Here is a 15,347-nt window from a genome sequence, read left to right on the forward strand (position 1 = left end):
AACTTAAGTATAACTGATTACAAAGGTTTATTTATTTAATGTGTTCAGACTCTGTGCCAAGGCCGCAACAAAACATACACTGTTACTGCCTTTAGGCTTTTGGCTTTTGCCTTTGCACGACTCATTATTTTTGGCTCATGATACAAAGGTAGAGAACAGGAACTGACAAATCAGTCTCAAAGGTCAATTTTGAGCTCAATATTTTTCGCATACAAATATTTCTTTCATTATAGCAGCTGGTTGTCAAATTTTATACTGTTGTCTGGGCAAAACAGAAACTTTGAAGTCATTTTTCTCAGTTTCACACTCTGGTGAGTTCAGGTCTTTTGCCTTTGTAGGGCAGTATTTATCTGTCACTTTATTTCAATGAAGTCGATTCTGAGCTCAATATTTTTCATGATATTTATTCACATGATAAACGAGAGTCTCAAATACCCCCAAAATGACATGAACTCATTTTTGACATGATGTTATGGCTTCTGCTTTTGTAGGGCAGAATAGCCAACCATCAAAATGAGTTAAAAGCCAAGGAGAAAAAAGTGAGTGTTTAGGAGGGACTTAAAAACAGGCAGTGAGTCAGTCAGAACGAAAAGACAAGAATTAAAGCAATTAACATGATCAATACGAGGCGAGGTGTTTGATTTTCAACAAAAAAGGTGAAAAACAAAAAAATGTCGTGTGTGAGCCTTGTTTAACAGCACAAACCATCTCACCTGTTGTAGTTCTTTCCGGTGAGATTGTGTTAAAATAAAATTCAGATTAAAGTCTAAAAAGATGGAGCAATGCTTAAGTTAGCATCACATCCCCAGGGAATAGATGAAATCAGCTGCAAAGTATCAATAGGTTATAGATCCTCAAACACACTCCCAGCTTCACAACGAAAGAATTTATTACCTGGTCCCCGAAGGGTTGACCAGGTTTTGTATTCACCCTGTGTGTGTCTGTGTGTCTGTCCACCCGCGATAATTCTGCCATTTGTGGATTGATTGTCACCAAATTTGGTAGGTGGGTCAAGCCCCCGTGCCTGATGCCGCAAAAAAAGTTTGGTGACGATCCGAGGTCATTTGAGGTCACATGGGTCAATTGAAAGAATAGGCAATTTCCGGCAATTTCTGAACCATCTGTGGGCTAAAATATTCACCCAATCATCGCACATGTTGGCACACACATAACTGGGGTACACTGGATTTTACAGGTTGAAATTGGTCAAGGTCACTTGAAGGTCAAGGTAATCAAGGTCAAATATGCATTTTTGGTCATAACTCATAAGGATCGAGCTCGGGCAACAGGAGTCTCTCAAAATCTCAGAAAAATTATTATCTATTTATAATTCTATGCATTTCTATCAAAGTCAAATATTAATAGTTTTCGAGATAATCACTAATTATAACAGTTCCTTTCTCTTTCAGTGCATATTTGAACTGGAATGAAAATAATTTCCATTTCTTCTTTTTGTGGTGATACACAACTCATGAAAAAAAAATTACATTTTGGTTCCACACTAGTGAACACAGACATTCTCCTGTGTGACTAATATCACACAAATGTTCATGGGCCTGTACAGATACACACATTACATTGTGGATATAACAATCATGTAATATGGGCTGAGCTCCTCATAAGCTGCTTCTGTGATGATGAACTGACCCCACCGATGCCTCATGGGGACCAGTTGATATCTCTGATTGCGCTTGTTAGTGTTTTTTTGTGTTTCAAAGTAGATTTTGGTACTAAAGGGGCTGTTACACCTTGACGATTTAGCCGTGGTCGTTTAGTAAGTCAGATAATTTGTAGGAAAGTTTTGTGTAAGTTATGAACACGCTGAAACGTGGGATTGTTTTTAATCACAGTAAAGCACTCTGTGTTACATTTTTGTATGAAAAGCGCTTTATAAATAAAGTTTGATTTGATTTATATCAAACTTACCTCCAACGCATTGACGTATGCTGGCGTATTTGACATGTTCCGACGACCACAAAATGTACTGAACGTGTTTCTAACTTATAGCTACTGTATAATGGCGTATTGGCAGCATGTAGGGGAATAGGTACGTAAGAATGGGGAAACCGTCAGTGCTCCTCCAGACTTGATGGTTCGGAGTTGTCTTTGGCATGACACTGATTAATGTTGCTACTGCGATGTCAAGTGCAGTTATGAATCATCGAGCGGCAGCCTTTTTATAGGCGACGACGCAAGATCATTGGCGATACGCTGCCGTGCGCTGTGCATACGTTAGACTGTCATTGAGCATAAGTTGGGGACGCTGGCAACACGCTAAGCATTATTTGGTATAAGTTATATATAAGTTATCAAAACGTCCTGTATAAGTTACTAATACATTATCAAACTCATTACAAATACAGTACATATACGCCCATAATGAAATAAAAAACATTGATAGTTCAGTGTATGCCAGCGTTTTAGGGAAATTCTGGTACGTCGGCAAATGCTGGCTAAATCGTCAAGGTGTGACAGGGCCATAAGGAATAGACTCGATGCCCAATACCGATAGTGATATCAAAATGACAATAGAATTTTCATTTTCAGCATTAAATAATAGTACTTTCTTTTATATTCCCATGTGTACATTAGTCGATGCACTGTTATATTTGTTCTGATTCAGCTCAAGATCAAGATTTCATTATTATCGGAGTGATCTGAACTACCTGTTTTAAGTTTCAGCTGGTGGAAAGGAGATGAGTTCCAAAAAAATTTTCTCGGAAATGTTGAGTGAAAGATGACGCAGCGAAGGATTTGGTAACTGAATTGTTGCGACATGTCCATAAATGTGTCACAGACCTGCATGTTTTGAGTTAGGAGCAGAGATTCTCGTGCTCTTTTTTCAGTCTCCCTTTGTAAAGTCCACAGGAGCAGTTGTGTTTAGTTGTCTCAGGTTTTGAGCCCATTCTAAAGCTATTCTGTATTATTAATAGCACAGAGAAGTGCAGTAAACAGCATCTTTGTAAGTAGAAGACAGTGTAGTCCATATAAATACTTTTAATCTTAACCAAATAAGTAAACAACAAAAGATCAGCTAAGACGTAACAAACAAATTAAATGACTAAAGGATTACAGGAAGATCAGCCAGCCTCAGTGTCAGTGACCTGCGTGAAGTTGGCCTCTCATCAAACGCACACCTACACACAAACTATGTCATTTGTGCTTCATTTGTGCTGCAAAAAATGTTGTTTGTGCTGCTTCAGTTTTGGAGATATTAACGATTCTTTTATAGGTCAAATTGGAGTCAGCCAGCACCAGGAAATGCTCTAAAATGCTCTAAAACGGCCCAAAATTGTGTCATTCGTTTGTGCTTTGTTTGTGCTGCAAAAAGTTTTGTTTGTGCGATTACGGTTCTTAAGATATTAGCAGTGTTGCCATAGTTACTTTGAAATAGTAATCTGACTACTGACTACTGATTACTTCTTTAAAAAGCAGCGGCTGATCACTTTGTCACCAGCCTGTCACTTTGTCGCCAGCACAGAGTGAACAACGAACCTTTATGTCGCCATCCTTAGCTGAAATAAAATCAAAATAATGTTTATATTTCCAGCTGCAAATGTCGTACTTCTCTCCCTCCATTGTTTACATCTGACTCGTGAGGAAACGCAGGAAACGTGTCACCAGAGACGATTTAAACGATCTTTGGGGTCACATAACCCACGTCGCCACAAAATAAAAATAAATAAATAACCTACTTCGCCCTGAAATGCAAAAATAGTACATTGATATTAGATAAGTAACTTACATCTGACTACTGGTTTGGAAATAGCACTGCGTTAGACGACTCGTTACTGAAAAAAGTAGTCAGACTACAGTAACGTGTTAGTGGCATTAGTGGATATTAGCACTTTTATTTTGATGCCATCAAGCCCCTCAAAATGTTAAATAGCGCTCAGAACAGGCAGAAAATTATACAAAACTTTGTATTTCGTTTGTGCTGTTACAATTTTCATTTGGCTAGTATATTTCTAAAATTACTAATTATTATTTTTGTGGAAATTATATCACGTAATTTCCGCTCTGATGACGGCAGCGGCTTTAGCAAAACTCTGCAAAACTAGTGAAAATAAACAATCTCAGGCTGTGGAAAAATCTGTATTGTTATATAAAATATGAATCAAAAGCAAGTTAATAAAGACTGATACATATTTTGCCACAACCTGAGATCGTTTATCACAAACAAAATACAAACATTTCGTATAATTCTGCCTGTTTCGAAGCTATTTAACATTTTGAGAGACTGGATGACGGCTGAAAATAAAAGTTCTAACATCTTAAGAACCGTAAAAGCACAAATGAAACTTTTTGCAGCACAAACAAAGCACAAACAACTGACACAATTTTGGATTTTTTAGAGCATTTTTAAGCTTCCTGGGGGCTGGCTGACCCCAATTCGACCTATGAAAGAATCGTTAATATCTTAAAAACTAAAGCTGCACAAACTAAACTTTTTGCAGCACAAATAGAGCACAAACAATACATAGTTTTTGTTTTTGATGAGGTTTTGCTTTTGATGAGGGGCCAAGTTCACACAGCTCTGTCAATGATTTACCAACTATCGAGTCAAAGTAAAGCGCAAAGTTGAGAAACCTGGAAGAGCTTCCCTTTTTCCTTCGCGTGGGTGTGACTGTCGAATAGTTTCCCTAATATAACCCCACAGTGCTCTTGACCTTTGACCTGTCAATATTGTATTTTGCCCATTCTTGTGTTCTTGTCAGCATCTGTAACACATGTGTAGTCTGAACACACTGCACTTGCCGAATATTTTGTAAAAAAAAAAAAAAATGAAAAGGATAAAATGGAAATGCTAATTGTAACTGATAACATGTAGGACAGGTTTTTTTTTTTTTTTTTTACGTTGCCAGGTGCACAATCAACCTGTCACATTATCACGATTAATGTACGCAGTGTGGGGAAGCAACACTGAACTGGCCACCCTTTGGTTTATGGGCTAAACATCAATCTAGCTGCGAGAGAAATTCCATGTCTGTGCTATCAGAAGTATAATACTCCCTACAACAGAAGCAAAGCCAGACCATAGACTGTATAAAGAAGTGGACTAAGGCACTAGAGTGACCACACGTCTCAAAAAATTCAGGACTGTCTTGAAATCTAAGATGTTGTCGCAAATCCTGAATCCCAAATCCGGCCCTAAATGTCCCAAAAACTACACTTGAACAGAACACTGAGTAGTTATTTTCTGATAAATATTAAAAACGGTTCGTCGAGAGCCCCTGACGGCTTCTAGACACTCTGTTTGCAAGATGTACATTCGTCTCCAGGGAAGAGCGAATGACTGAAGGCGCGGACAGACAGGACGCAGCAGCCGCCGTGTTAAAGCCGAGTTTACCACGACACATAAAATCTGTGTGTCATTCGTTCATTTGTTTTTCAAAATAAAACTAAAAGTAAGAAAATGAAAAAACAACTATTTTCTTCATTATTTGTCTCTAAATGAAAAAAAACAAAAAACGTTAATGATTCATTTTTTCAGTTTTTGATTTTGTGTTTAAATGAAAAATGGAAAAAACGGATAATGGACATTTCCTGTTTCTGTGACTTAAACTGCGATGCTGGACTTTTGCGCCGCATATGGACTGAACCAGGACTAAACCAGAACAGAACCAGAACTAAACCAGGACTAAACCAGGTCTAAACTGGTCTCAGTCCCAGTCTCAGTCCCAGTCTCAGTCCTAGTCTCATTCCTAATCTTGTCCCGATCTGGTCCCGGTCTAAGTCCTGATCACCTGACAGTCTATGCGGGCACAATTCTGGGCCCATCCTGACACTCCTGGTTCAGTCCTGGTTCAGTAGACCTGGTTTAGTCCTGGTTTAGACCTGGTTTAGACCTGGTTTAGACCTGGTTTAGTCCTGGTTTAGACCTGGTTTAGTCCTGGTTTAGACCTGGTTTAGACCTGCTTTAGTCCCATTTTAGTCCTGGTTCAGTTCTGGTTTAGTCCGGCATAGCAGTTTAAGTCACAGAAACAGGAAAGGGCCATTATCCATTTTTTCATTTTGGTTTGGAGACAAATAACGAAGAAAATAGTTGTTTTTTTCATTTTCTTATTTTTGGTTTTATATTGAAAAACGAATAAACAAATGATACACAGATACAATGTTTTGTTTACCACGACACACACAAACACACACACAAATGCACATGCACACACACAATTCCACGAAGAAGAACGAAAAAAAAAACACACACCCACTGCTCCTTCTCCTTAGCTATGGTCCTAAGGGAGAATGATGTTTCCAATAGTGTGTGTACAGCAGCGCTCATTACTCAGGCTAAAGACACACACAACACGAACCCCCCTCCACACACACAGAGGACACAGCGCTAGGCCAATGCTCACCTCTGTCTGCGTCAAAGTCTCTGTGACTCATTAGCTCTTGGCATTCAACGGATCACCTCTGATTTACGCCTTAATTAGACGTCAGACATCTCGTTGCTTGTGACGGTGGAGGCCTCGAGTTTCAGAGTCACTCAAGAAAATGGAGGTATTTGTAATGACGGTGGCAGACAGTGAAGAGACGGACAAAAATGTGCTGCGTAACTTTTCGGGTGAGGGTCCGTCACCTGCTTGTCTCCATGGAAATGTTACCGCTTTGCCTATAGAATGTTCCATGTTATGACGTTAAACACATGAATTTTGCATGTTTTCATTATGGGTGTTTCTATTACTCAAAAGTACAATAATTTTCTCTGTGAACAGGGTTACCTTTTCCACAGATCTGACCTGTAATGTAGCCCATATATAGGTTTAATCTCTACTATGGAATATTCTAGACCAGACATTGGCATTTTACAGCTGCAGGGTAACATATGGCCCTTTGGTTGACTCTGACCAGCCCGTAATTTTCGGACTATAAGTTGCACTTTTTTTCATGGCTTGGGTGTTTCCTGCCACTTATATATAAAAATTTTGCCTCGAGACGGCGCTCTAGTCTTGTGTGTCAGTATCTGCTGCTCCTTTTATTCCTGTACCACTGTCACTTCACTCTACTGCGCATGTCTCCTGCAGAAAGAGCCTCTGTCCTGTCTGTATCATGTCAGTCGATCGCACCATTACTTCTGTACCACTGAAAATGTAACATTTAAGTGACTTCAGTGACACCGAAACCATCCTCTTGGGATTCAGAAAGGCCAGAATAATTCTAACTGGAACTGATGCTGATTCTGAAGAGGAAGCGGCGCTCTGTTTACCTCGGGAGGTCGCGGAGTTGCTCAGAAGTGACACCGAGGATGAAGAATTAAATGTATTTTGTGATTTGGAGTGAGATGGAGAGTTTGGTAAACTTGTTCTGTTCTGTTGTTTATGCTATAGTTATCTGAAGAACTGTTATATGTGACGTTAACAGTCTGTTGTTCTCTGTTCTACGGAAGCCGAGAGGGGTCACAACAAATACAAATGCGACAACACAACAAAAAGCCACAACACAGCAAAAAAAAGCCACAACGGAAGTGACTGCGGGACTCTATTTTCCGATGGACCAATCAAGCGGCAAGTGAAGAAGAAGAACTACAACGTGAAAAGTAAAGGAACGAAGAAGTTGGAAACGTAAGTAAAAGTAATTTATTGTTTTATCATTATTCATTTCACGTTGTAGTTCTTCGTCGGAAAATAGAGTCCCGCGGTCACTTCCATTGTGGCTTTTTAATGTGTTGCGGGATTTGCGTTTGTGTTGTGGCGTTTGTATTTGTTGCGGCATTTGCATTAAAATGGGGAGTCTCGCGGTCATTTCCGTTGTGGCTTTTTTTGGTTTGTTGTGGCTTTTTGTTGTGTTGTCACATTTGTATTTGTTGCAGCGTTTGCGTTTGTTGTGACCCCTCTCGGCTTCCGTACTCTTCTATTGTTAATATAACTTGCCTTTCAAGATAAAATGTCATTTCCTGGTCTCTGATTTTATATAAATAAATTTCCCCCCAAAAAGTGCAACTTATATATATTTTTTTCTTCTTCATTAGGCATTTTTGGCTGGTGCGACTTATACTTCGGAGCGACTTGTAGTCCGAAAAATATGGTACAAAATAAAACCATTTTATAATTTTAGCTCATGCATGGATTAAAGCTGCCATGCTTTTATTTTAGAGGTGTTTTTTAATTACATTTCTGTAAGACAGCCTCACTTTTTCATTGCTTAGTCATAACATAAACTCTTACCAGTCTTACCAGCTCATTAAAACAATGATATTTACAGCTTTTTTTAAAATAAAGAAATACAATTAATATTATGCAGAATTGAGTTAAGCATTTTGGCCCTCCACAATATTTTCTGGAAAAAATTATTGCCCATCCCTGTCCTGGACAAGGCAATAACATTTCCATGGATGCAAGCAGATGGCGGAGGCTCCACTAGAAAAGTTGCGCAGTGCACCTAAGTGGAGTTAATATGATAGATTGAGATTGAAGCGCTGGACCTCAACGCCTCAAATTCCCCCTGCTCCTCTCCAGCCAAACACAAAACACAGAACACAAAACTCAAAAACACAAACACCATCATTTCATCCATGTGCAGCCACAATCTGTATAAAACAAATGTAAATATGGCGGATTAAAGCTACCAAGATCATTTACATCTGCAGTTTCTACACAGACCACAATACAACATACAAATAGAGCGTCAGTACAACACAAGAAAATGTTAAAAAGATAAAAATAAAGATAACAAAGCTAAAAAAAAATGATAGGTGTTTTATCTTCTTATCATGTTACGTTTGCTTGTTTGTTTAATGCGGGAAAATGTAAAAAAAAAAAAAAAAAAAAAAGCAAACACAAACCCACACCAGGCTTTGTGTGCTCAAGTCTGACACAGATCTGTCCTCACTTGACCCTGCTGGCACCACCTGCTCGTAGCCACGGAGACAGTTAAGATTAATGTCATACCGCGGAACCCTCCGGGCAAAACAATAACGCGTCGTGCACAGACTGAAGCAGGTGGTGGAGTTACGTACTGTGGCTTTAAGTACGCAGGGCGCTTTTATAGAACTCTAATAAAATGTGAGCATGGATTTTATTTTTAGTTTTGTACGTAACGACAGACGAACGACTACTGCTACTGCTACTACTACTGCTACTACTACTGCTACTACTACTGCTACTGCTACTACTACTACTGCTACTGCTACTGCTACTGCTACTGCTACTACTACTACTGCTACTGCTACTACTGCTACTGCTACTGCTACTACTGCTACTGCTACTGCTACTGCTACTACTACTGCTACTACTACTGCTGCTACTGCTACTACTGCTACTACTACTACTACTGCTACTGCTACTACTACTACTGCTACTACTACTACTGCTACTGCTACTACTACTGCTACTACTGCTACTACTGCTACTGCTACTACTACTGCTACTACTACTACTGTTACTAGTACTGCTACTACTACTGCTACTACTGCTACTACTAGCTACTACTGCTACTACTACTACTGCTACTACTGCTACTACTACTAGCTACTGCTACTACTACTACTACTACTACTACTACTACTACTACTACTACTACTACTACTACTACTAGTACTACTGCTACTGCTACTACTGCTACTACGACTGTTACTGCTACGACTGCTACTGCTACTACTGCTTCTACGACTGTTACTACTACGACTGCTACTACTACTACTGCTACTACTGCTACTACTACTACTACTATTACTGCTGCTGCTACAACTACTACTAGTGCTGCTATTACTGCTACTACTATTACTGCTACTTTTATTTAATAATATGTAATATCTGGTAGTAGTAGTAGTAGTAGTAGTAGTAGTTGGGTATGACAGTGTTGTGTTTTTGTCCATTTTTTCAGTTCAGTATTTTTTTTTTTTACCTTTCTGTAGTAGCTAACTTTAGTATTTAAAGGAGCACTATGTAACTTTTTGGTCAGGGCCCGTCACCTGCTTGTTTCTATGGTTATATCACTGCTCTGCCTGGAATGTTCCACAGTGTGACATTAAACAGCTCTGCCTTACATGTATTAAATTACATGTGGTTTTATATAGCTCAAAAATACCTACAAAAACAGGGATTCTGACTGTGAGCGGGGTCGCCTCTCCGCAGATCTGACCTGTAACTTGGTCTGGTTTGGTCTCCATGAAGATAGGAAAGCAGTAACGTCTCCAAAGCAGAGAGAAAAGCACACAATTCACCTTTAACATCTCAAAGTCTCCATTGGTTTAACATTATTACCCTGAACTCCACAGTGTATTCTATTCTGGTGCTGGCGATTCTCAATAGGTCAATTCGTGGTAAGCAAATTCTCCACAGTGTTTGTAGCCATGGTTACGTGGTCCAGCCAGTTGGACGCTCTCAAAAACAAGACTTGCGAGACAACATGGACTTGTAAGCTTTGAGACACGTTATAATACTGTTACCCCCCCCCCCCCCCCCAAAAAAAAAAAAACAGACCTGGAGTTGTGTTTTGTTTCATTCACACACATTTTATTATTAGTCTGTCTGCATCTCCAAATCCCAAAATGCTCTGTTCCACCTTGTGATGTCATGTACTGGTAGTTTTCAAGTCAACTGCTACCTTTAACAGCTAGCTTTTATCTTTTGTTCATTAGACATTGGCAATAAATAAAGGTAAAATAAAAAAAATATGTAATAATAAGTAGGAATATTGCAGATTGTATTACACAAAATGGATTCTTATGAGCGTTAAGCCATGTTATAATGTTATCTCTTCAAAAACAGACCTTGAGTTGTGTTTTATTATTAGTCTGTCTACATTTCCAAATCCCAAAATGCTCTGTTCCACGTTGTGATGTCATGTAGTAGTAGTAAGACTGTGCAATTATCTGAATTTTGATCGCGATTTCCATTTGTGTGTCAAACGATCTCCAAATTCATATAATCGAGTTGCAACAATTTAGCTTAACAAAGTTTATTTTGGGATATTTTTTATATAAATAAGTATATTTATTTTATTTTTAAAACATAGAGATTGTAGAACAGCTGGATATGTAGTTTATTTTGGATACATTTAAGTTTTTCTATGCCTTATTTCATGTTCAATGTAAATTTTATTGATTTTATGTTTTATCCATCGCAAAACTAGCCTAGATTCATCTGCCGGTTTCACTTCGTGGAAACCGTCTGACCTCACAGCATTAGGATTCATTCATTCAAAGGTAGGCAGGTACTTTTTTCATTTAACCAATCGCTGCTATTTGTTTGTGACGTATGTAATGCATCAAATCCCGTAGGAAGAAGGGCAATAACATCTTTCCCCTTGATAAAATTCACCAAACATTTTCTTTGTTCCAGCTTTAAATCCTCAATCTCGGGAACTGTTGCCAACACAGAATGTCTGTCTTCGTCTACGTTCATCTCGACCACTTTGTTTAGTGTTGTGCTCTTCCACAAAATGGACCCAGACAGACGCTTGAGTTTGACGTCATGGCTTTAAAGCTCTTCGCTGATTGGCCGCTGCACATCTACAACTTTCGGGGTTCATGCAAACTGTCCAGTGCAGGCATGTCCAAACTATGGCCCGGGGGCCAAATGCGGCCCTCAGACACATTTTTCTTGGCCCTCATGCTTCCAGGTGAATTTGCCCAAATTACTTTGCATCCATTAAAAAATATTTTTTTACTGCAAAGTTTTTGAAAATCTACCTAGATAAAGCCGATATTTAATATTTAGTGTGTAGTTTTAAGGATCTTAGCATGAATAAAGTCTGATGGCTCATTTTAATGTCTTAAACATGCACACATTTCAATTATTCCCTGTACTGAGCACCAGTCTACGGGCCTCGATACATATGTGGCCCTTGATGAAAAAAGTTTGGACACCCCTGGTCCCGTGTATTCTGATTCCTGACCTAGTTGCTGGAGAGAAAGGAAATTGAGCGGAGGCACTAGGTGGCGCCAGCCTGGCTATCGCAAAACTGCTCTAAAGTACATATTTATAGCCGATATTTATTTTCAATTTGAAAGTTTTACGTAAATTATCAATAACAAAGTGTTTTTTTAAGAGAGAAATGCTGAATAAATGCTTTGTGTAACAAAAAAATAATCATTTGAATAATTGTTATAATGATTTTTTCCATAATTGAGCAGCCCTAAGTGATAGTTTTCCTGTCAGCTACCTTCCTGTATTACGACATGACATCACAAGGTGTAACAGAGTGTTTTCTGAACTCAGCCTAAATATGAAGGTTTGTGTGTTAAACGTGTGAATGAAACAAAACAAAACCCAACTTCAGGTCTGTTTGTGATGAGGAGACATTATCGTGCTGGTGATTCAGGTCAATTCATTGTAAGTGAATTGTCAATAGTGCTAGTGTTTTACGTAAAGTGGTACAGAGAGTCCAGTGAACTGAAACTCAAGATTTTGGCACAAATTCTTTCACGTTTTCCTTTCCCCTCAGCTCATCTTACCATCTCGAACGGACAGTAACAGGACCTGAGGAAGAGCAGAACTGGGGCGCTCACGAAACAGCAACTGGGACAACGTGAAATGAACACAAGGTCGGGTTCAAGCATTTTCAAACTACAAGTAACAACAACAAGTAATGCTGATGAAATGCTGGTTTTTATCTAGTTCTAGTCTTGGTTTGGTCTTCTTTTAGACCTGGTTCAGTCCTGGTTTAAAGGGCCCATACTACACTATTTTCTGATGTTATAATGCAATTTCTTCATCACAAACAGACCTGGAGTTGTGTTTTGTTGCTTTCAGACACATTTAACACGCAAATTTGGTTCTTCTCTCAAACAGAAAACACGTAGTTCCACCTTGTGATGTCATGTGGTGATAAAAGAAATGCCCCACTGTGTTTTTAAACTCCGTACACCTTCACTGGAATAATTTTGATAATTTCAGCCCTGGAATTGCCAATCTCTACTGAACTAAAAGTAAAAGGTAGTTGTTCAAATGAAAATTACCAGTACATGACATCACAAGGTGGAACAGAGCATTTGGAGATTTGGCGATGTAGACAAACCAATAACGTAGGATTACTCAAACATGTAAGAATAAAACAAAACACGGTGCTGGAGAATCCGTGTGTCATTCGTTAATTTTTTTTTCAATATAAAACCAAAAATAAGAAAACAAAAAATCTAAATTTTCTTCATTATTTGTCTCCAAAACCAAAATGAAAAAATGGATAATAATTCATTTTTTCAGTTTTCGATTTTGTGTTTAAATGAAAAATGGAAAAAATGGATAACGGCCGTTTTCAGTTTACACGACTTCCGTGACTGAACTGATCCAGGTCCGGGACCAGAGCGGGACTGAGACTGGTCTCGGTCTCAGTCCCGCTCTGGTCCCGGACCTGGATCAGTCCTGGTTCAGTCATTATCCATTTTTTCCATTTTTTATTTCAACACAAAATTAAAAACTGAAAAAACAAATCGTTATCTGTTTTTTCATTTTGGTTTTGGAGACAAATAATGAAGAAAGCTGTTGTTTTTTCGTTTTCTTATTTTTGGTTTTATACTGAAAAACAAATGAACGAATGATACACAGATCAGATTCTGGAGCAGAGCAGACTCAACACAGAGAGGAGCCTCCTAGAGCAGAGCCAGAGGGAGACTGAGGACCGCATCAGGTAACACTGTAGAGTTGGTAAGTGAGAAGTCACATCCAGGTCCATCATGTGATTGAAGACAATTAACATGTTTACAATTTCCTCTCTTTTTAGTGACAACTAAAAACTCTATAAAGACGACTTTGTAAAGAAGTGGACTAAGGGCAGTGTTGGGGAGTAACAGATTACATGTACTGGCGTTATGTAATCAGAGTACACATTAGTCACTGTATTCAGTTACAGTTACTGTTTCCATGAGTGGTAATTGGATTACAGTTACTTTGTTGAAATAAATTGATTACACGGTGGTATTTTCCTATTTTCACATTTTGGGCTAAACCAGGACTAAAACCAAGACTAAACCAGGACTAAATCAGGTCTAAGACAGGACTAAACCAGGACTAAACTAAGACTAAAACCAGGACTAAACCAGGTCTAAACCAGGACTAAACTAAGACTAAAACCAGGACTAAACCAGGTCTAAACCAGGACTAAAACCAGGACTAAACCAGGACTAAACCAGGAATAAACTAGGACTAAAACAGGTCTAAACAATATGACACTAACAGTAGAGTGGACATACTCATATACATTTTTTCATTTCTCATATTAAAATAATTTCCCTATCAATAATATTTTAATACGGTTAAGGAAAGTCTGGGCTTTAAATTTTCTTTTAGCAGATAAAACATCTTATGTTAAGATCTTCGTCTTGGGCTCAACAGCCAATTTGAAGAGAACAAACAGGAATTTTCAGGATGTGGTTGCTACATCCATGTAGTTTTAAAAAGCATGACAATATGAAGTAATCCAAAATATTCAGATTACATTACTGACTTTAAGTAATTTAATGGATTACGTTACAAACTACATTATGAGGTATGTAATCTGTAATCTGTAGGGGATTACATTTTAAAAGTAACATTCCCAACATTGACCAAGGGAGTGTGTCACCCGTAGTGTTCGGCTCTTATCAAATGAGTTAAATATTAGGAATTTATTTATGTAAAAAAATGCTAAATAAAAACACCAGGATCATGTAGAGCAGATTCATGTAGAGCAGGTACACACCCATGAGGCGCGCATGTATAAGAATTACATTCACTGTCTGCCAAAAGGTTTCCTCTGCTGTTTTAATAATTCAGCAACTCCAGGTGTGTTTTTGAGGAGATAAGAACATTATAACATGGCTTAAAGCTCATGAGAATCCATCCATCCATTTTCTTCCGCTTATCCAGTGCCGGGTCATGGGGGCAACAGTCTAAGCAGGGACTCCCAGTCTTCCTTCACTTCCTCCAGCTCCTCTCAGGGGACCCCAAGGCATTCCCAGGCCAGCCGAAAGACATAGTCCCTCCAGTGAGTCCTGGGTCTTCCCCGGGGTCTCCTTCCGGTGGGACATGCTCAGGGCTCATGAGAATCCATTTTGTGTAATATAATATAGGACCTTTAAATCTACATTAGTCCTACTTGATTTATTTTTTTAATTTTACCTTTATTTAGTCAGGAGGTCACACTGAGCCTCAGAATCCCCCTTTTTAAGAGAAACCTGTCCAAGGCTGAAGCAACACAACCTCTAGAAAACAGTAAAATCACTAAATATCACATTATAAAACCATTTGCCAAGATCCAATTTAAGATCTTTCTGTAAATGATTCCAAGACCAAGGTGCCGAGTAAGAAAAGGCAGATTTTCCTGTTCCTAGATTTAGTCCTGTTGGTTAAAACCCAGCTGGAACATAAAAGATTTTCTGGGATGATCATGATGTGAAAGGTTTGTAATAAACTGAGTGATAAGTG

The 15,347-nt window shown here is 38.7% G+C and overlaps 1 protein-coding gene across 1 annotated transcript in view; it reads right to left on the bottom strand.

The window, feature by feature from the left end:
• rnf150a (ring finger protein 150a) overlaps window positions 1-15,347 on the bottom strand; it is a 58,668-nt gene that overhangs the window by 8,627 nt on the left and 34,694 nt on the right. The gene's annotated exons all lie outside the window — the stretch shown is intronic.

Source organism: Boleophthalmus pectinirostris, unplaced genomic scaffold (genome assembly GCF_026225935.1).
Source record: "Boleophthalmus pectinirostris isolate CB_2022bp ecotype Guang Dong unplaced genomic scaffold, ASM2622593v1 HiC_scaffold_22, whole genome shotgun sequence".
Taxonomy (NCBI): Eukaryota; Metazoa; Chordata; class Actinopteri; order Gobiiformes; family Gobiidae; genus Boleophthalmus; species Boleophthalmus pectinirostris.